This window comes from Cryptomeria japonica, chromosome 10 (genome assembly GCF_030272615.1).
Source record: "Cryptomeria japonica chromosome 10, Sugi_1.0, whole genome shotgun sequence".
Classification (NCBI taxonomy): domain Eukaryota; kingdom Viridiplantae; phylum Streptophyta; class Pinopsida; order Cupressales; family Cupressaceae; genus Cryptomeria; species Cryptomeria japonica.
Window position 1 is genome coordinate 405,177,548 of NC_081414.1, and position 24,517 is coordinate 405,202,064.

Here is a 24,517-nt window from a genome sequence, read left to right on the forward strand (position 1 = left end):
GTTTTCACCATTGGATATGCTCTTTCTTTTTACTTTTGTTGAATCAAACAGTGCCACGGTGTGGTTTTCACTAGAAGATCCATGTTTTATTGTTATATTTTTGCAGCTGAAAGGTTTGGCATCCACCCCGAAGTATGATGCGCTATTAAGTTCTATGGCGAATCCAGCTTTGTGATCCCTGCTTGGCAGGTTATCCCTTAATTCCAAAAAGTCAATGATGGCCTCATCATTTTGGAAGAGGTCAAGACATGGGGGATTTGGTTGGTTCCATTCGATGAGTTCAAGATGGATAATGGGCATTACTTCATCGATTAAGTTAAGTTTGTTAGATGTATCAATGAGGGTTAAGACGTTATGGTGAAGGTTATTGATGGTACTCTCCCTGTCAGAATCAGGCGTAGGATGTGACGTAGGGTCTGTGGAAGAAGCTTCCAGTTTAGGAACCCAAGAAGTCTTTATATGTGCTTCTTCGTAAACAGGGATGTCTTTGCGGGGTGGAGGTGGTGATGTGTCTTCTCATCTGAAGTGTTAAGCTATATGGAATCAAATTCCCATTCATGTGAGTCGGTCTCTGAATCACTTTCCAGCATCCAATTACTATACCATACTGGGATGTCCTTTGTGTTAAACACTGCAAGTGTGATTGGTTGATGTACCTTTGTAGATGAAATGATCGGTGTTGCAGGAAGGATGATGGGGATCAAAGAATCCGATACTGGGAGTATCGGTAGTGTTGACTCAGTTGCTTCTACTGGAACTACTGGTGTTGTAGATGTTGTTGCGGGTTCTGATACAGTTGTTGCTGCTAATGGTGTTATTGATGTTATTGTTGTTGTTGATGGGATTACTGGTTTGATTGGTGGGATGATTGGCATTGTAGATGGTTGTGTTGGGATTTTGAGCCTCGGTGGGGCAGTTGCGATGGTGTTTGATGCTACTTTGATAATGAAAGTTGTCCTCTTTGCAATAGGCTGATATAGTGGTTTGCTAGGTTTTCCTTTGAATCTGAGCTTAGGAAAGATCTTCTTTTCAAAGCCTAGGCCTGTATTATCTTTGGGCTTTAATTTCGGTAGTAGTGGTTCATGTCTTCCTTGTTTGCAAGGTCCTAAAGCACTCTGACCATCATAACCCATTCTTTGCTTAATGAGGAGGCCTTTGCCATACTGATCCGTGGGAAGTGTATCTTGCGGCATATTAGTGGTGATGGGATCTTTATAGATCCATTCTGCTAAGTCCTCATCTTTGGTTTCTTCTTCTTGACTCTTCCCAAGGATGAAAGGCGTCAAAGCACATGCTGGCGTGATCAGTGATTGCTGAAGTAACTGTTGCGGTTTGCCATGTGTTCTAGGAGAAATGGGCATTTGTCCCACACAAAAGAGTTGACTTAAGTTGTATTCCCCAGGACCTTCTCTGCTATTTTCATTTTAAGTTTGTCTTGCTTGGGTATAGTGGTGTTTGAACTGGCAAGAGAGGCTGGACTTATATATGATGTGGAGGAAATGGCTTCTCTACTATTAGGAATGGTAATCTCTGGTTGATGACTGATATTATGACAATATGCAAAGGGATTTGCATCGCCTAGGATTGTGATCTCTACACCGTTATGTGGGAACTTGATACATTGATGGTAGGTAGATGGAACGGCTTGCATGGCATGTATCCAAGGTCTTCCTAACAATAGATTGTATGGCAGAGGAAGGTCCAGAACCTGACAGATGATGTGTTTTACCACAAGGCCCACTCGGATTGGTAGTACCACAGCTCCTTTGGATGAACGCTCTGCATCATCATAGGCTTTGATTGTGATCTTATGGGGATCCACTGATTCTATTGCATATCCCAAAGTGGTGACCAACTACAGTGTACAAATATTCAAGCCTGCTCCATTGTCGATCAAGACTCGCTTGATCCTATGTTGGTTGATAAAGCCTTCAATGTGTAGCGAAGCATTATGAGGTTACTGGAAGGAAGAGTTGTCACTTTTGGAAAAAGTGAGACAAGGTGATGACTTTAGACTTCCAACCATGGCTTGAAATTGGTCTGTATTCAGGTTTGCAGGGACTGATGCCTCTTGGAAAGCTTGATCCAAGATTGTTTTATGAGATGGAGATAGGCGCAAGAGCTCTAAAATGGATATAAGCGCAGGCATTTTGTCTAATTGTTACACAAGATTGTACTGCTTTGGTATGGAGGTGGTGCCTTGTGGAGCTGCCTTTATGGTAACCTTGTCGCGATGCGTAACAACATTGCAATTGGAGCTGGCATTTTTTATGGTTATAGTTGCAATTTGTTCACTGGCATCATACAGGTGATTTACAGTATAATTATACGTAGCGTGCATATAATCAGTGGTATCAGTGCCTCTCCTGGAAGTAGAAGGACCCCTTTGATCTTGTGATGGAAGTGGATTTTTGAACATCAGATGATCATTGTTTGTTGTTTTTGGGTCATGCCCTTCGATTTCAATTTCACCTCAGTCAATAAGATCCTGAATAAGATCTTTCAATCTGTGACAATTACTTTGTCTTGTGTCCTCTCCCTTGATGGAAATCACAATGTTCAGTATCCCTCCACCATGCATGTTTGACTTGAGGTTCATAGTTTGATGTTTAAGGTAGAGTTACCAAATTTTGAGAAACCAGTTGTCGCAACACTGTTTCGATGGGTTCCCCTAAGGGAGTGTATGTTTGTTTTTGTTTTTGTTGATGAGGTCTGGGTTCATCGTGAGATGTGATGCGACCTTGATTTGAAGGAACAACTGTGTTAGTCTGAGGTGGGGGATTTTGTCCTGCAAATTGAACCACATGTTGTGCACTTTTGATAGTTCTGGCATCCACAACCCCATCGTTGACGATATTTTTGTTTTTGTTCAAGAAGCTTGGTTTGTCACTATTAAAGCGTGGGCGAGGACCATCCTTTGGTTCATTATAGATTTTGATAAGTCCTTTCTTGATGAGAGCTCGCTCACATTTTAAGCCCTTGGTGATCATGTCATTAAAAGAGTTTGTGTCTTTGACATCTAGATGAAACTCCATTTCTTCATTTAAGTTGGAAATAAATATTTCCACTAGTTCTTGTTCAGGTAACTGAAGAGAACGTCTACTAGACATTTGACGCCATTGTTGCAGGAATATTGAGAATAGTTCACCTGGTTTTTGTTTAGTGTTACACAGATCAGCCATAGTGATATCACGTTCAATGTTATGAGAGTAATGTGCCAAGAACTTCTGAACTAGCTCTTCAAAGGTCCTAATGCCACCTGGTAGTCAGGAAAACCATGATGTGGTTGTTCCTCCCAAGCTTTGGGGAAAAAGTCGCATTAGGTATGTGTCCTCATATGCCACTTCGAGGCAAGCTGAATGAAATTCTCTGACATGATCGCGAGGATCTCCCTTTCCTCTATATTTTTCAAATTTGGGTGTTTTGAATCCTCGTGGAAAAGGTGGCATATAAAGATTCCTATCAAAGGGATAGGGACAGATGTCATTGAGTGAGAATTGGTTAGTTTTCACACCACTATGAAGTTGTTGGGCAAGATTTTCAACTTGTTGCTGCAACATCTCTATTTCGTTTGGAGGAGGAGGTGGTGGGTTACCTCGAGGAATGTTATATCTGATAGGATCTCTACCTCTTTCTTCTTCATGGTGACTTTGTCGTTCGGATGCTTGTCTTAATTGGGCAAGATCAAAGTCAGAGGGGAGCTTGGCTCCTTCTTGAGCAAGCTTTAAAAAGTGAGCATCCGCATTGCTCCTGAGTATTTCGTCAAAAAGTTTGTTAAAGAGAGGGTTATGCTGGGCCCTTTCTATTGTTGCAGGAGTAGGAGTACTTGGGTTTTCGTCATTCGCATTTCCTCCAAGGGCTTCTTGGAATTCATTGATGTTTTCCTCCTCTTCTTCCTCAATCTCTATTTCTCTAGTTCTTAATCTAGTATGAGCCATTTTGTTCACAAGTTTTTGTTGAAGTTGAGTGAAAATGATGATGAGTTGTTGATGAAATGAGAGATTGATGGTTGGTGAATTATGTTGCATGTGGATCTCTAGCACTTTAAAGGTAGATGTAACCAAAATTCCTTCTTTGAATTGCTTGTTTGTTTGATAAGGTTTGATGTGATAAGGTGTAGAGAAATCTGAGATGTGTTACAGACTTAACTACCTAGTAATGAGAGGATTCACTCATACACTAGTTTTAACCTGTGTAGATGTGTCTCTTAAGATGAGCTTATCCTAGATGTAGAAACAATCTAAAAAGTGATGGGATGTGTTTGATTCAAGCAATATCTAAAAGAGAACTTAGGATAAGAACCTCTTAATGTTTTTGAGAGTTGGAATGGATTTATGATGAAGTGATGATGTATGAATGAGATAATGGATGAAATGTTTTAACTTCAATAAAAGCTTTGTGTTAAAAATGGAACAAATTCTACCTCTTCCCTCTCGGGTGTTGGTGGTGTTTCTCGAGTTATGTTGTATGTGATACAAATGTTTGGGAAGAATTTGGGATTAATCTTGCCTCCTTGGTTTTTGTGATAACTCAAAGCTCTATATTGCATAAAATCTCTACGGTTTAATGATTCTGAATCAAATTCATTTGATTTGCCTTGAAGGTATAGATGCATGTGACGTAGAAAAACTCTATGAGAGACAAATATTTGTCTATTAAGATAGAAGAATTTCCTCCTTTTGATCAAAGCCTTTGAACTCAATGGTCTTCTTTTCAAGTTGATGTTTTGATGAAGATTCTTCTTTCGCAAGATGTGAAGAATGGTCATAAAGTTTGATACTTTTCTCTTTGTTTTTGATCTTTTGGTTGTTTTTGAAAGATGTTTGGCTGGATGAATATTTGTTTTGGAATTGATTTTTTATTCTTCTTTGACAAGAAAACAAAGCAAGCACACAAACACAAGAATGTTGCCTTAGAGGCACAAATGAGTATGGGTCTAGATTAACCCAATCCTTGGACTTTTTATGACCCTTTCCTTTAAGTGTACTTTAGGTGCTTTTCTTTCCAAAGCTAGAAGTCGGCTCAATTTGTACTTGGTCTTGACTAAAACGAAGACACCTCAAACACTTTGTATCCCTAAGGTCAAATGGCCAGTTGTGATAAATTCAGCCCACATCTTGATATTTCTTCGACTTTGGTACTACATACCTTATGAATCCCGTCGTGGCAGGTAAGGATGTGATATACTAAGTCTTGCGTGAGTATAACAAATAGATGATCCCTATGATGGGGGAGTCACAACTTTTATCAAGCCACAAGTGACTTTTCAAAAAGCTATGTTTCTACTCAAGGAAATATGTATGGTGAGTATCTTGGGAGCAAAATCATCTATGCTCTTGCACTGAATTATATCTCAAATATTCTCAATCAATAGAACGGGTGGGCTACTACTTAAAGGTATTTAGTCATTTTCGATGTCTTTGGACATAAGTTCATTCTGCAGTGACTCACTTAAGAGCCTTGTAACTTGTGGTGGGGCCCATTTGTTCTTTCGGCAAGTTACACTGTAGGAACAGCTATACCCAAGGCTACAACTTTCGCTCTCACCCGATTTCTATAGCAGCTCGAAGGATTTACCGTGCGAGGTCATTCCCAAGAGTGATGTGTCTCTTGGCAGGCCTCTCTTAAAAAGATAAAATTTTGAGTGTTACTAACACTTTTATCTTGCACCTAGGACCACGAAAGTCAAGGGAGAGGATAGTGTGTGTTAGAAGTAGGACCACTCGACCAAATCTTTTGCACAAATGTGCCAAACGCGAAAGGCACTTGTTCTTTTTAATTTGCCATCGCAATGTATTTTAACTATTTGGAGATGTTGCTCCAACAATCATGGTGTTCTTTTTAACTTCAAATGCAAAGTGTTGAGTAAACTAGAACTTTGAAAATCCTGGTCAACTTAATTTGAAACACGTATGCATGAAGGAAAATTGCTTTGCAAAAATTGAAACAAGTTGATTGTGAGTTTTATTTGCACCAAAAATTGAAGTGTGGATTGTAAATTTTTGCTTATGTTTGATGCTAGAAATAAATTTGTCTTGTTGATTTTAAGCACCAAATGAAAAATTAAGCCTAAACTTGCAATAAACAAAGTTGTTTTGTTCAATTTTAGAGCACCAAATACAAAATTTGATCCTAAGCTTGCAAGAAAGAAAATTTTGTTTTGTTCAATTTTAAAACACCAAAAATAAGTTTTATTTTTATTTTTAAGGAAGTTGTCTTTAGACCTGCACAAGAAACAAACAATTAGTAAAAACCGAACCTATGGTGGGCTTCTACAAGCCTAAAAATTTTCACTTTTTCGGTTACAGGGTCTTTTTTACAACGTTCTATTACAATAGCGCTACTTTGTGTTTAAACAGAAGCACTATTTAACACAAATGTGCTAATATAGACACAACAGCGCTAAAAGTAAAACTTTGACAGTGAAAGCAATAGCGCTAAAACAAGGTCAAAAGCACCAAAACAATTTCAAAAGTGCTGAAACAAGGTCAATAGCACTAAACTTGGTACAATAGCGCTATTGTAAGAATAATAGCACTAGAACAACAAGTTGCAATAGCGCTACAACGTGATCAAAAGTGCTAAAGCGCAACCTGTGTGTCAAGTTCAACATTCAAACATGTTAGTTGTCAAAATTAGAAGTTGTTTTTTAGGTGTTCGATTCACGTTGAGTTCACCAAATGATGCTCTGCAAAAAGGGCAAGTGTTAGATCAAAAACTTGTGGTAGTATAACACACAAACAACAAGAAACAAGTGTTAAGGTTAGTGTTATTCAACCAAAGATCAACCTAAGCAGACATATCAAAAGAGACACCAAGAACAAGGTAAAACATTTAACTACGATGTAAATGCAAGAAGACATCTCCAAATGCCTTCTACCATACTCTTGGCTCCTTCTCCTTTGTTCCTCTCCTCTCCAAGTTCCAGACTAGTGTAGCTCTTAGTAGCTTTTTGCACTATGGATTTTTATGGAGGTTTGAGATTGAAGTATTTGCTCTAAATGTGAATAAAAAGCTAATACTATGCTATTGATACTAAAATGATTTATTTTAACCAAAATGACAATATATGAGTTGATTATGCTAAAATGCTCTCTAAAATTCACTATAGCTTAAATGCATACAAGTTTTCAGGATCTGGATTATGAAGAAATGAGCTCTATTTATAGGTAAAATGGAGCAATGGATGGTTGAGATTGAGTAATCTCAACAAGGGTCAGGATTGAATGATTTGAGATCTATGTGAGGGCTTTCAACCCAATCCTAGGATGACAAGTGTCAATATGAGATAGGTTGAGAGAAGAGGGAATAAGCATTAAATGCTTGACATGACTTGAGAGTCAACTTGGGAGTTAAGGTCAAGGTTGGGTTGAGTGAATAAATTCTTTATTCAAAGAATAAAGCTTTTATCCAATGGGTAAACTCTTGTGCAAAGGCAAAAGGGATAAACATGGTCAAAGCAATAAATGCTTGAGGAGACACATGAGTGCAAGTTGAAATAACCATAAATGGTTATGTAAGAGCCATTAATGGTCATGTAAGAGTCATTAGTGGTTTTGGAAGACTTTGGAGGTTAAATTGTTGAACACACAAAGCATTAAATGTTTTTCAAAGACTTTGAAGTCTTTGAGAAGTGACTCCAAGTTGCTTAGGAATGTGACAATAATTAGGGAATGGATTAGGCTAATTAGGAAGGGGTTAGAATAATCTAGAAGAGGGTTTAGGCTAGCAAGTGGGTTTGGTGGGTGAGGGAAAATAAGATTTTATTAAAATAAAAATTCATTTATTTCAATAAATGTGTGCAAGTTGCATTTGTAGGAAAATGCAAGTGGGGGGGATAATGATTTAAATAAATATTTAATTTAATTTATTTAAAAGAGGAAAAAAGATTTAATTAAATAAATAGAATTTATTCATTTAATTGATTTGAATTTGGTATAATGAATTAATTAAAATAAATAGAATAATTAATTTAATTAATAGGAGAATGTTTGGAGATGAATTAATTAAATATTAATTTAATTAATTGATGGCTAGTGGATTTTTAATCAAATAAATAGCAAATATTCATTTAATTAAACTGGACAGATTTGTGTGACTATGAAAATATAATTATTTTTTTCTATTATCATTGGTAGTTGTCGTTAATTTTTTAATTTTACCCTTTTTTAAAACTACCAATAATTTCACAATACCTATCAACAATAAATTAATCGATTCTACAAATTTAGTGGCCCAAATAGAAAAATAATTGCAAACAGAAAGTTCTCGAAACTATGAAATATTCTAGAAACTAAAATTATTACTTTTTCATCTGCAAATAGACTCCTCCATCAGCAACCACAACAACTACCCTCCTCAATGGCAACTCTGCTCAGCGAGCAATAATGCCAGCAGCTTTTGCGACTCTTTAGCATTTACAGCATAATTGGAGTTAGTGTAGAAAAAGAGCGAGTTAAAAATGACAGAGAGCACTGAGTTTCAGCTGGGAACGACTAGAGCTTTGAGCCATTGTCATCTGCAACAAGTTTTGGACTTAACTTTGGTAACTTTGACTTAACCCTGGAGAAAATTCATTACCTTTGCTAAGTAGATTTTTCAGGGCATTCTTTTATGAACCTTGTCATCAATAATCACCTGGTAAAAATCCAAATCTCCTTTCAACGGCATCTAACTTCATATTTGCAATAGTGGTTGCATGAATCTACTCTTTATTCTTTGCTTTTGGAAACATTGGCCTTTTTGTAGATCTAGCACTCAAATTTAAGGAATTTAAGTTTTTTTTTTCAATAATCCTTGGCAAATTACAATTGTGTTTTATTCTTTATTCTTTTTTTCTTTAATCTTGTAGACACCCCAGTTTTGGGGTTGGATAAATTATTGATTGTCAGTTTGCAGTTAATTTGGGATTCCCGACAATCGCACTAGAGATGCCTTAAAATAGTTTTCTATAAGCTAAAATTGTGAGCTAAAAAGTGGGGTTTGTATTGGCCGCTCTGTGAACCCATTTTCCCCTGATCGTCGTGCACAACAACTCAAACCCTAGGTTTTATGTTTCTCACTTGAGCAAAATAATTTGTAGTGTAATTTGTTAGATTCTTGATGAAATCACAATCTGTCAAAATTTATGTATTCCTATGTGTAAGATTATGGGATCTAAACCCATGCCATATCTTAATTCAAAAAACCCAAATCATAAGTCTAAATTGTATCTACTCAGAAAAATGTAGTACAAAAATCATATTTAAACAGAGCATTTTAACCAAAACAAGAGCCCTCTGAGTCCATACAATGTCATTTATTAGAATTAACTTTGATACAAGTCAAACAATTTGAACACAATATCACCTGTACAATTTTCCACCAAAGCTAATATTTCATAGACCCATATTACAATCAATCAAAATCATAAGAAATGGTGCATCAAATTCCTCAGATCCATTAATTGGAAAAATGAAAAACTTCACAATTTCAAAAGGACACACAAATTAATTACATTTCATGATCATATGAGCTTACAGAATACCCCATGCAATTCAAACCCGACACAGTATCTCGTGCATATGGGCATGTAGAAGATTCCTAATGACTTTACATACTAATTACTACTTTCATTGGCTTGCCCATTACCCTAATCTACTTTAACTAAGTGCTTTGTTCATTCCAGATTTATGGCAACGTGAAGTCTATCAAATTTCATAATGCCACTGAACAAACTTAAGCTTCTGCTACTTGAACAAATTAAAGCTCAATTTATTACATAATTTTACCTATTCAGAACATGCAGGTGCATGTGTATAAATGTATAAAAAGGGGCAGATGGTGCTTATAACCATTTTTGGGCTGCCTTCAAATATATTGCACTCCTGGATATTTTTCAAGCTTCTCCAATCAAGATTCTTCAATAATCTCTACCTATTCTACCTAATTCAGAACTTGTGGCTGACTACCTACAAATGCATAAAAAATGGCAGATGATGCTTATTACAATTTTTCGACAGGCTTCAAATAAACTGCGCTCCTTGATATTTTTTGAGCTTCTCCAATCAAGATACTTGAATAATCTCTGCCTGCAACGCCCAACGCATCTTCCACACTGTTGTTATCCAACATCACAGTTTCCTTGACCTTTTCCTCCATCTTCTTATACGCCTCTGCTCTCAATCTGGCAAAACATTTTTCTTTCTCCTTTGCAACCTATTTCACGTTGTTTCTTTTGTCCTCATAATCAAACTTCACTTTAAGAGTTGGAGCGCTCTTTTTGCAATATCCATGGTGCTTGTAAGGTATACATCTCTTCCTTGCAAGAATAATGTGCCATGAGTCCTCATTCCACTTAAGGCCTCCAGAAGAAGAGCTTCCATGTGGCTCAAATCCTGCATCTCTTTTGGTGGTTGGACACCTGTATATGTAGACTTACCACATGTTGAAATGTGGCTACAGCAGAAACTTGAAGTGGCTGATACTGAAAATTAATTTAATATTTTAAAAAATCTTTTCAATTTGCATTTTTTCACCCAATTTGAGATCCATAATCTTAAATATAAATTTTAAAATAAATTTATGTCTCGAAATATGAGTTGAATAAACAAACCAAGTGAAAGCTAAAATTGACAAAGCGATTTTGGGTGGACAACTTACCTACCAAAGTTTAAAAAATACTGGTCATAAATATTGTTTAGAATTACTTGTCAAGTGGTCCCCATTCCCATATGCGTAAATTTTCTATACCACAGTTATTCTCATCTTTTGCCTCTCTTATAATCTTATCCTCATGCAACTAAAAGTTATTTTGCCTCTATTTGTAAATCCTGTGTACTTAATATTTCTTGGTGTACACGCCCATTTACTAGTTTAATTTCACCTTTACAAGTTAACAACACACCCATGGATAAATACCTACTTTGCTAGTAGTTAGAAAAAAAAAATTACTTGCATATATGGCCCTTTGTAATATTTGACACTTTGTCAAATAATTACCAATAATCACCTTATCATACTCTAATATCTATCATTTTCCTTTATTGCCCATTTCAAATTCAGTTGAATTGTTGTTACATTTCCATGTTCATAGTCATCTACACCTTGTTCATTTGAATGACTTTGATCTACAATTACAACAATGGCTTTTGTATCCATTTTTAAGCCTCCAATTACTTTAGATTGTCAAGCTATTTAAATCATCTCTATTCAATAAGCTTTACCTAAATTACTAATGATGAAAATTTTCAGAGCATGTCATCCTCAAATTCATGTATTGCTCAATCATTCAACACTTCTCCTTGAACTCAAATGTTTGAGATAGAGGATAATTTTTTTCTTTTATAATTTAAGTTCTCTTCTTTCCTTTTGTAGCTACTCACAAGTTTCCAACTAAACATATTCATTATTTTATCTATTTTTTAATATTTAATTATTTTTTAAAAATATTTATCATTTCTCAATCAAATAAAAAAAATTTATTATTTAAATATTTTAAAATTTTGTTTTATTTATTTATTCACCTTACAAAAATTAAATACTAGCTTACCTAAATTAATAAATGTTATTTTATATTCAATTAAAATTAACATTTATGAAATGAATTTGACTATTAAAAAATCATCTTTTTAACATAACTAATGACATTTACGTCCATTTTAAAATACACATACTATCAATATAAATCCAATCTATGTAAAAAAAAAATATAATAGTACAGCCTTCATACAAGGATTTTGTGTATCTACTAGATGCAACAGGATAAGTCATTAGGTTGAAACCTATTTAGTGTTTGTTACATTATGTAGGTTTACATTTAGCTACAAAAGCTTCTCTTGAAATTTATTTGTGTGCAATGAGTCTCAATTTTTTATTATTACCAGGTGGCTACATGACAAACAAATCAACTAAGTACCTAGCACGTGATGTATTTTTCTATGTTGTTAAAGACTTACATGATGAATTTTATTACTAGCGCTTGCACGAAAAGGAAGTGCAATGGTTAGCCAAAAAAAGAAGATATGATCCAATTTAAAATATGCTATTTCTCAGAAAAAAAAATGATATGATCCAATTTAATTTCTCATAAAGAAAAAGATATGATCCAATTTGAAATATGCTATTTCTTTAAGAATTATCAATACTGAAATCCAAATTGTCAAAAATCGCACCTGTTGTTCATTGTTCCTGATGATGAAATATGTTTCTTAAGTGCAGAGCAGAGGCCTGAAGCTGTGATGGGTGTTAGGCTCAGCCATCGTATACAATGTAATGTCCTTATATGCCACGTGCCCACCTTTTTGTTGTCCAATTCCCTAAACATGTCATTTCATTTGTTTGCCAGACAATGAAATAGTTCTCTGTGGAATAAAGCATAGTGGTTGAGAATATATTATAGTTCAGAATCTATTTTACCATAATACATTTAAATAATAATCCTTTACAAGATTTAAGATAAATTATTAATCACAATGAAAGTCTTAAGAATTATTTAAAACATTTCATATGTTGGCCCAAACTCATAGTTGAAAATACCTGAATAAAAGGTATGATGTCAGTGATTAAAGTCCACTCACCATCTTCCAAGGAAACTATAAAAAAAATAATTTCATTCAGTTGTTTAATTTGGTGGTTTCTTTGCATTATATGTATTCATTTTTTACATATTTTTTAATTAGTATATGCATGCATTTTAACAAATATTCCAATTCCAAAAACAACCAGATCACCCTCATTCACAAAAAAAAATAAGAATTTCTGCATAAGCTTTTTCCTTTCTGAAAAACATTGATTTCTGCTCATAGAACAGTGCGCTCTTCATGAAAAAACTATACGTTTCGATTGTACATTGTATTAAAAAGTTTAAAGCATAATACACTGGCTTCAACATTTCCAAAGGAGAGTGCACCTTTTTCTATGTCAATTTAGTGTTTGTTACATTATGTATATTTTTGTTCAACAATGTTTTTAGTTTAATGCATAATGTTGGGTTCTCTTCTTTCTAAAGTTTATATTATATATATTTAGTACTTTTGTATTCTATTTGATAAGGAGACTCACTAAAATTGCCATAGCTAATGTTTTTGCATTCCTTAACCACTCAAAGGTTTGCTAAGCATTATGCATAGATCTATGTTAGTTTTCTTTCTTTCATGTTCTAAGGAACACACAATTCTTATTCTTCTTTACCATCCATATTTTTAACTCTCGGCAGGAACATGACACTTTGCATCTCTTGTTGAGATAAAAAAATTCATGTCCTTTGACAATAAAACCTTACATTGTTGGTTGTAGCCACCATGAAAACCTCTCAAATTGTCATTCATGTCTACCATTAAACAATTTTGGTGACATTGTTAAAGACAACAAAGCATGCTTATATTTTGTTTAAGGAAAATTATGAATTTCATATTATTTAAAAAAAAGGAATACCACCATATCGAATGCGAGGGGCTCTTAATGGTATCTTAACCAATAAATGAAACCGAGTGAATACGCTATATAATGATTAATCCATCAAAAAAATTGAACAAAATCCTTTGTTATGAAATTTGCATATAATTGTAAGGCAAATAAGGTTTGGTAGTAATAACACAAACATCTTATCCTTTTCCAAATAGATAAGGACTTTGCATTAATAATCTTTTTAATTATCAATGGAGTTATTATGTATATTATTTAAATGATTTTAATGAAAATAATATAATGTATAATATAAGTATAAATATAATAAATAATATATAATATGTTATTTATAGAAATATAATATAATATCTAATATAAATATGTAAATAATTTATATATATTATGTTATTATAATAGTTATGCTGAGAGGCATCCTATACAATGTCAGCACATCCGTGAAACAAAAAAGAAAGGGTAGTTACAATCTAGCATATGGAATTCGAAGAGTCTTGTCATCTTGTGTCCATGATGATAATGGTTACATCCATTAATAAGAATCATAGTGAAAGGCCAATGATTTCATTCATAACCGCAACAGAGTCATGCTACCGAAAGGCCATCCATTTCGACTTTTGTAGTTGTAGTGGCGGTAGAAAACCATCTATTTCAGCTTCACAATTGGTCTTTTTAAATGAAATTTCATTCTCTTTGCCAGTCATTTGTTTCGAAGATATCTGGCATTCCTTTTACCAGTGATTTGTTTCCAAAATATTTGTTTGCAAAGATTGAAATACAAGTTATAGTCCATATTTGGGCATCTTGCTGAAGAAGAGTATGTTATTGGTAAGCTGGCTTTACAAAAAAAATTGTTTTAAATTTAGTTTTCCTTTATTGTAGGGGAATTAACGAATGTATTTTTCTTATAATTTTCAGTGCATCAAATTCTGGGGTTTCTGCTCTTCTACATTTTCTCTACAAAATATTTGTTGCGTGTCTACAATACACTTTAAAATTTTGCCAAAGTCAGGTATGCATCCTTTCCAGAATACGCTGTTTGCTCATGCATGCTTGGATGATTATAATGAAATCGAGGAAACTCTCTATTTTTATTTCTTTCACGACCATTAACTATTCTTCTTTTGAATTCTATATCATGGTTAGGGTGCTAAGCAACACCCTCATGATGGCTTAACTGATCAGGTCCATTTGTATAAGAACATCAAATCCTAGAGATGATTCACCAAACCACTTCTCATGTTCCATGCCATTTTGCAGCTGGTAAAAAAAGTAAACATCTATCACAAATAGGAAATGACAAAATGATAGACAGACTAAAATCGCAATCTGTGCAATATTGGTTGTACAAATAATAATGCAGTTGAGAGTTATTATTTGTAAAAATTAGGACATTCTGGTTAGTTTAATATCAAAATGAAAGGGAAAAAGTTGAAGTATGAATACATTTAAAGTAGATTATATTAAGAGTCGTTATAATTTGCATTGACTCTAGATTGATATAGCCAATTTTCCAAAATTGTTACCATAGAATACAACAGATTTATTACCATAGAATATAGCAGATTTAATTACGCCAAGAGGCGTTCTATACAATGTCAGCACATCCCTGAAAGAAAAAAGAAATGGTTGATATTTCAAGCAGTTACATATGTGAAATGGAGAATGCCAAACGACAGGTACAAACTCAAAGTGGTGGACGGAAAAGGTAGTTACAGACACATGGCATTAATCACATGTTATGCAAAATTTCAAACGTATGGAAGTCAAGAATGCAAAGAGTGATCTTGACACTTATAAAACAAACAAATATTACCATGATATTTCTATTCAATAGTGACAGTTGATGTGGATTATAACAACAATAACAGTTTTTCTTTTCAAATCTTCTCGAAACAACAAAATAATGTTTGTATTATTGCACTTTCTCTGCAAATCTAGAGTCACTGTAATTCATTTCGTAAGAAAATATATCAATTTCAATTATTAATGTTACATTAGTGACTGTTAGTTAGGTTTGCAAGGAAATCGATTTGCATGGTAAAAACTCACGTTTGGTAAGCCCTTCATTTTAGCTTCCAATGAAGAATTTCATTGATGACAGAAGATTTCGTTTACTCTTCATTTAAATGTTTATGCAGAAAATGGTGGAGTCATTTGTGTTAATTCTATCTGCCACACAACTACTGTGTATGCTTGCACTCACTCGCATTAACACCTCTAAGAGTTTGTTTTAATATGAGAGCCCACAACACGAAGGTAAAATGTATTTATTGCAGCCCAAAGTATTCTTGTATTCTGGATTTGAAGTCTAAGGGATAAACCATCATTGTTAAGGATATTTGTTTGCAGATACTGTACTTGGCACAACCATTTCGATTTTAAGGTAAAATGTCATTCAATTCAAGTTTTAATATTTACATTCAAATTTATGTATATATCATTTACTTGAAAAGATAAAAGGAAAATGAAATTATAAAATTACATATTCAAATTGTTAGAATTCGTGTAGTTGATTGGGCTTGCATTTTAATTTTACTTCATAGTGTGTACGCAGATTTATCATTTCAAATTTAGGTTTCTGGAATTTGATGTCGATAATATGAGACATAAGTGGCTTTATGGATATAGGTATTTACATATCTACAGGCTTCACTATTTTGGGCTTAGGATTTGAGACTTTAAAATTTAGAACGGAGGCTGGAAGATCACGCGTTTTGAATTTAACATACAGATTGATAGAATGTACTCAGAATTTTGATACACGCGCCATATTGGGTTATGAAGATTCACTAAATCATTTTGGAATGGAAGTTTTCTTGTGAGAAATGCATGCAGCCATTCGAGTTTAGTGAATAAAGGTTGAGTAACGTTGTTGGCTCATTAGTAACGACCCATTACAAAGGGCCACAAATAGCCAAAGAATTCTACAAATCTAACTTTTATAGAAAAGTATTTTTCAATTAGATGCTTACCATTAATATATTTATTGTATTAAATTTATTTGCACATAGACATTTTAAAAAATTCAATTGTTAATAAACTTATGTATTAATTTTTCACTCAAATAAAAAGGTTCAAGATTCAACATTAATGTAATTTTAGCTTTCTTATTAAATTTGGTATCAACTTTAACATGAATAGATTTTTAAGGATAATAAAATATAATATGCAAATTTTAGATAAAGCAAGTTAATTCTCAAAATAATAGATATTTCCATGTTTTGATTGAGTAAAGATCAAGAGTGTAGTAAAAATAGGAAATATATACAACTTAGTAAGTTTTGCAAATAAATAAATAAATACAAAATTTAGTAAGTTTTAGGAAAAAATTATGGTAATAGGTTGTAGTTATCCCATATTAGTAGGGACTCATTACTATGAGTAATTTAGAAAGAATGAGTATTTTATTATAATTAACAAAAAGATCACAATGTAGTAAAAAAAGGAAAGATGTAGAACTTAGTATATCTTAAAAAAAAAGATACCAAACTTAAATAAGTTATAAAAAAAAATTATGGTAACAAGTTGTAGTGATCTAGATTTATAGGAGTCATTACTATGAATAATTTGAAAAGAAAAAGAGTTTGTTATTACAAGTTGGAATTAACCCCATATTTATGGGAGTCATTACTATGACTAATTTTGAAAGAATAATAGTTTGTTATTAAAATTAATAAAAATGAAAAACAAAAATATTGAAACAAAATTATCTTTAAAATTGGATTTAATAATAGTAAAAAGAGTTCCCATTTCTTATTACCCTTAAAGATGTAACTGATTAAGTGTTCTCATTATTAAAATGAATATAAATCATACATTAAATTTTAATTTTTCTTATACTTCATATAAGGAGTAAAATCGTTACAAAACTGACATAATTAGAGTTTAACTACCTACAAGTGAATATACAAAAGGACCGTAGGTCCATCGATCTATATATGATTGCAAAAGTTACATAGGCTTATAAACATATTTTAACAAAAAAATTGCATATGCATGCTGAAACTACTGTCAAAACTAGAGCAGCAGAGATGAAGATAAGTATCAAAGGTAGGATCAAGGCTGATCAAAATCTTGAAAGGCCTCCATCCAAGTTGTCCACCCCATCGGGCCTTCCATCCACACAGCCTGCTTGCCGTCAAGGAGTTGGGTAAACATCTGGATGTGGTCCTTCACCGAGTCTCTGATTTTTCCAACTTCTACTCCCAGACTCTCCATTGCCAGGTCAACAACTTGTTTCTTTCCTGTGGCCTACCTCCACATGTATCCGTTTTTCATCTCATGTAGGTACATTTTGGCATTTCCATCTTTAATGAACCTGAGAAACTTATGCTTCTCGATGTTCATTGTCATTGATACCTGCAGAAGAATTCGTTGAAGGGGGAGTCCACGAAATGACTCAGTAAGGGCCCTATCTATACCTTGGAATATATCTTCATTTCTAAGTTTCTATATATACCATAAGATTTCAGTAGAAAGAATATACCAGAATAAGTTAGTATCTTTTTTTAAACCCTTTATATAACCAATGAGAACATCTATAACAAGAATCTGCGTAGGAATAGATATACCAAATAACAGCCAAATTTCTCTAGCAATATTACATTCAAAGAAAATGTGTCTAACAGACTCAGGTACTTTGCATATATCAGAATTATTATGATCTTTTTTGAATGGCAGTCTGCTAATTATCATCATCCATCTAAAGCATTTTTTTTGGTGTGTTGGGACTGGTCCAAAGTCATGAAAATATCTTCTGCCACTGTTTCACTGAGAATTCTGCAAACCACAGATTGTTAGCATGCATAATAATAGATTCATCGTATGTTAGAATATTGTAAACAGAAATTGCTTTGAGATTAGACACATGAATAATATTGTTCCGCATTAACTTAGTACAACTTTCACTAAATATCTTGCGTTTCTTGGGTAGTTGTAGGTCTGAACAAGCACGTTTCATCATGTTATAGGTTCTCTTCTAGGAAATCTGCAGATTAAATCTATCTCTAAGGGTTTTCCAGCTAAGAAGCTTAGCATTCTCTATAATGTCCTTAAAACATCTAATGCCTCTAATGGCCCAAGCTTTGGCAGAGCAGCCTTGCGTGAGCGCAAGAGGCTTAGATGAATGAAGTAGATTCCACCAGATAGACCTTTCCCCATGTATGTGATCATTCTTGTTGGCCCTATTATTTGTGATGAAGGGTCTAATAGTTTCCCAAGCTTTCCAAATAGACTTAAAGACACTCGAGCCTTACACTGAAATAACAAAGCCTCCAACCACTAGGTCACAAGAAGGAAGAGATTTCCATGATTTGGCCTTCTTCGAAACTGCTCTCAGGATGTTATTCCTAACCAGTATTTTCCATGGTTCTACACCATCAAAAGCCTGAAAAATCCATTTAGCAACAAGGGCTACCCCTTGTATTCTTAAATCTTTTAGCCCAAGACCTCCCAGATTCTTCTCTACTTGGCACCACCCCCACTTGACAGAGTGCATATTTTTCTTTCCTTTCCCGTCAGACCATAGGAAGTTCCTAATAGCTTTTTGAATCTCCAAGATTTGATAGCTGGAGAACATCCAAACCGAGGAGTAGTAAATACTATAAGAGGATAGAATTTTTTACAAACTTGCACTCTTCCAGCAAGCGAAAGATACCTATTATTCCATTTATTAAGCTTCTTGTCAATTTTGCCTCTAACCCACAACCACATATCCTTGAGAGATGGAGAGATGGCAAAGGGTATGCCCAGGCATCTAACTATTTTATTAGGCCCTCCCCATTGGATGCCAAACTGATCTAGCCAAACCGAAGGCTCCTCTTTCCACCCAAGCATGGTGGATTTAGACTAGGAGATTTTGGCCCCAGAAATAACACCTAGGAACTTAATTTTGCACTCCAGGGCTTCCATATTGTGCTTGGTGAGTTCTACAAAAAGTGCAGTATCATCAGCGAAGCAGGTATTAATCAGCTCGGACCCATCTGAAAGTTTAACACCTCCTACTTTAGGGGATATGGTGCAGTCTCTTAAGATATAGTACAGGGCATCTAGCGCTATGATAAAGAGAGTAGGGGCAAGAGGACAACCCTGTCTGATAGACCTACCGAGCTTAATAGGTTGTGAGAGAGAACCATTAATGTCAATCTGAGAAGACACACCTTTAAGGAAAATCTTCACCCATTTGCAAAACTCTCTCGGGAATCCGAAGGCTTCTAACATCATTAATATAAACTTCCATTCAACCCTGTCATATGCTTTCTCAAAATCCAAGAGAAACATGGCCGCATTTTGCCCTGACACATTTGCCCAGTCCATTGGCTCCCATCTAGTGATTAAGTTTTCTAGTATACACCTTCCTTTTATGAACCCTGTTTGAGTAGGGCAAATGAATTTCAGGAGCACATTCTCTAATCTGAGCACGAGAGCTTTGGCCGAAATATTATAGAAGACATTGAGGAGAGTAATTGGTCTCCAATTCTTGATAAGTGACTTGTCTCCTTCATTGGGTAGTAACTTAATAGTCCTTTGTTGATAAGCTCTCCTAACGAGCCCCTTTCAAAGGCCTCTGTGTATAATTCATGAAGGTCCTGAAAAATCCACTCCTCATTAGCTTTATAGAATTTGACAGGCAAACCATCCGGACCCGGAGATTTGTCATTGCTCAGGTTTCTAATAGCAGCTTTTAGCTCACCCACGGAAATAGCTTCTCCCAAAGTTTGTGCATCTTCCCCTGAAATCTTACTAGGAATAATATCTCTACACTTTTCTTTGGCATCCTAAGAGTTAAGAGAATCTTCCGAGGAGAAGAGTTCTTTGTAATACTTGCAGAAAGCCTCTTTAATGTCTTCCAAATCCCTTACCTCTTGATTTTCTATCCATAACCTATCAATATTTTCTCTAAATTGTTTATGTTTAAGCATGTTGAAGAAGAATTTAGACCCTTTGTCACTGAATTGCATCCATTGACCTTGGGCCCTAATCATTGCATCCACTGACCTTGGGCCCTAATCATTACACCTTTAATCTTGTTTTGCTAGTGCTTCCTTAGTGCGTCCCTTGCCTAGGCCACTTTGTCCGAGAGTTCTACTATGCTTGGATTATTCTGGATATTTGATTCGCGTTGGTATAGTTCATCTATAAGAGATTTCTCAATTGACCTATAATCTTTAGCTTTCTTCTGCCCAATAGTTTGGAGCAATGTCCGCTAACTCATAACATTTTTGTTCCACCTGTCTACATGGGAATTCATTTATTTGTTTCCTTTGTTGAGTAGCTTGATAATTTTTATGGCAACCAAAACATCTGGATCCTTAATGAGAAGGGTGTTAAGGATGAATTTATCTCCTCTTCTCTCCTGGTCAGCTGGAGAATCTCTGAGGTTAATTAAGGAGATCACAAGGTCATGATCCGAGAGCGAGACCGGCCACACTGTCACCATGTTACCTTGTTTATCTGGTGCTAGGGAGAAATGATCTTTATCAACATAAAACCTGTCGAACCTGCAATATATCTTGTTCTTCCCTCTTTGATAATTGCACCAAGTAAACCAGATTCCTTTTGCATCTATCTTGTTGTCAAGTAATGGGTCCAAAAGCTTCCTACAATTTTTCATTCTATCCCAATGTAGTTTCTCGACCTCTTTCCATTCCATTGGGACACCTCCACTTTTATCTTCATGATTCTCTACCATGTTGAAATCTCCCCCAATAATCCACAATATATCAGGGAGGGAGGCCATCTAGTCCCATAGTTGGGTCCTATCTCTATTGTCATTGGCAGCATAAACTGAGCATAGTCCAATGATAGTTTTATCAAAGTCCAGTGACGCCAACACTACTCTATTGCACGGTGAGCACCCTTGGTTGATAATGTTTTCTTTCCATTTGGAGTTGATGAGGAACCCAACTCCTCCTCTACCCTTTTCATGTCCTGAATAGATCTTGACAGAGTCTTTCCAGATGAAATCTAAATTGACTTCCAAGGTAAATTTAATTGCTTTTAGTTCTTGTAGCATGACAAAATCCACATCTCTATGTTGGTTAATAAACTTTCTAACTATTTGCTTCCTGTTTGGAGACTCCAGACCTCTAATTTTCCATGAAATGCACTTCATCATCAACCAGAGCGAATTCTTTACTCCTTAGCATCTTTGAAGCTGCTAAAACATCTGGGGAGATCTTTCTTCTCTTCATTTTTCTTTCTATCAGTTGATCCCTTGTTCTTTGAACCCCGTGGTCTACCTCTTCTTCTTCTGGTAGTAGCCTCAGGGTTCTTTGAATCCATCATCCATTCCCTTTCTTCATCGATGTACTCATCATTTTGTGAGTCAACTTCGGACTCAGGTTCCTTATTGTGATCAATTTGACTGGGGGATTTATCGTTTTCAGAATAGGGGTCGCGAGCCTCTATGCTATTGCAACATTCTAGAGTTTTATCCTCAAAGGCTAAGGGTTGATCACACCTAACATCACAACTACTAAGGCCACCAACAATGACCTCAATCACACAGTTATCCTTAATTTCAACAAACTTCTTAGGGGGGAGGGAGACAACCGTGTCAGAGGTGAATTCTGTAAGAGAGGGGGTGGCTATTGTATCAACAGTACTACAAGTTGAGACTAGCTCATAGGACACATCCATATCAACAGAGTTTTTATGAGTAGCCTTAACATTTACTGTCCCACTATAGCTTCCTCTCTTACCTAACTCACTACTGACATCATTCCTCTCAACAAATCCCTAATCTATGGATTTATCAATGGAAGATGTTTCTTTTAAGACTGAGAATCTCATTTCAGGGGGGGTATCCTACACATCATCATCCATAGGTGAAGCCACAAAGGTTTTAACATTCTTTTTTTTTAAATTATTAGGGTTATTTGCCCTAATTTTCTCCAATTCCAGTTGTTGGGCATTTTTCCTTCTTCTTTTCCTAGAGTTTTTCTCCACCATTTGAAAATCATCCTGCTTATTTACTCCCATTTGTTTCAGGGCTTCCGAGATTGCAGAGTGCGGGGTGGGGATAAACTTGGGGATATCAGAATTAACTACTATGCCAGACTCATAAATTTTATTACTATCTCCATTCATAGCTTTGTTAATTTTTTTGCTAAGGGAGTTAAGATTGTCCATGAGAGGAGTAATATTATTACGAACCAGAGGAGGATCGCTAGCATCCTTGCGAATCTTCTCCATTCCTTTATTTTTGTTTACAATTGGGCAATTTTTACGAATATGTCCCTCTTTTCTACAAAGGAAGCACACATTAATCCCTCTGAGGCTTTCAATAGGGCAAATGACAATTTCATTATCTAGGTTAATGTTCACCGAATTAGGGAGGTCTCGGCCAGGGTTGGTCGATACTAAAAGCCTAGCATCCAAATGAGGAATAACAGAGGTCGAATTATCCATCTGGATAAGTTTACCAATTGGTTCAAGCAATTGAGGAATGAATCTCCACAATAGCGGTGGGACATTTTTAAGTAGAAGCCACCTAGGGCACGAGAGTGCTAGGATTTCTTCATTGACTGCTTCCGGAGACCATCCTATGGCTCGGAACGTGCATTTAACCACCGTCCAATATTGTTTGTTAATGAATTCTAATTGAGCCTTGTGATCTTTGAAAAACACAATGAATGATCCTTTTTGAATTAATCTACAGAATGAAACTTGGAAACCTAATTTAATATTCCAAATATTCCTAAACCAGTCGTCAAGAAACTTTCTGGCTGGACATCTATCTATATTAATGGCAGCAAAGAAAATTGCAATATCCTTTAACCTATTCTTTTTCACAGAAATTTCATTACACATTAATTCATTCGGAGCAATGGAGATGGATTCCAAGTTACAATTAGGGTCCTTACCTTCTCCACAGGGACCGCCATTGGCAAGAGACACAAACCTCGCACCTTCGGCAATGGCGAAAGACAGTTGGTTAACGGCGTCTCTAAAGGACTTCTTTCTTCCATCTTCGGCTCCCGGTCTGTTGCTTATATTGGCTATGCCTCTAGATAAGCCCTCCATAAACATGCATTAACTCCACTCGTAGAGGGGAAAGCGAGCGACAACGTGAAGGACAGATGAAAGACAGAGTATGCACATTAACCAAGAGAAGGAAAATAAACAAAGGAACACTTACCTACATGGAGGAGGTCACCTGCACTCCCCCATGAAGAATGCAATGACCCCTGCAGCCTCGTGCCAAACCCTATGGGCGTGACGTAGGTGCAACCGTAGTTGCAGAGCCTTCTTCTCAAAATTTTGATTGCCTAATTTGAGATTTTGAGATCTACATTAAAACTATTCAAATAAAATGATAAGAATAATAATATTTTAACTTAATAAGAAATAATAAACAATATGGGATATAATTAAAATAAATTAAAAATATTTATAAATTCATTTTTTTTAAAATTAGTTATATCTTTTATAATATTATGTATTCCATTAATTTTTTCTCTTGATAAAGATAAATAAAAAATGGACAAATTTCTTGAAACTTTTATTATTATATTTTAACTTGATGGAAAATTGTAGATATTAAATGAAAAGGATGATTTTTTAGGTATCATTTTTTTACACCAATTTAATAGACATATTGACTCCTTAAACATAGATATTTAGGTTCATATAATTAAATTTCATACCCCTATCCCTAACCCTTCCAATAATTCTAACCTTAACTCTTAACTCTTAACTATAATCTTAACTTTAACCCTAACCCTAAGCCTAACCGTAATCCTAATTTAACCCTAACCCTAATGTAATTGAATCATAACCCTTCTTTTTAACCTAGATTAAAATATAATACTAACCCTAACTATAATTAAACGCTTACCATCATCAAACCCTAGCCTTGACAATATCCATAATTTATACCTAATTGAACCCTACCAATAACCTAATCTTGTCATAATTGAAACCTAACAATAGCGTAACCTTAAGCTTAATTATAACCCTAGAATTAAGCTCTAGCTAAAACTTCAACCTTAATCTAAACATAATTAAATACTAGCCCTAATCCTAATTTAAACCTAGCCCTAATGTAATTGAATGATAGCCCTAATTGACTTCTAATCCTAACCCTAAATATAATTAAACCCTTTCAACA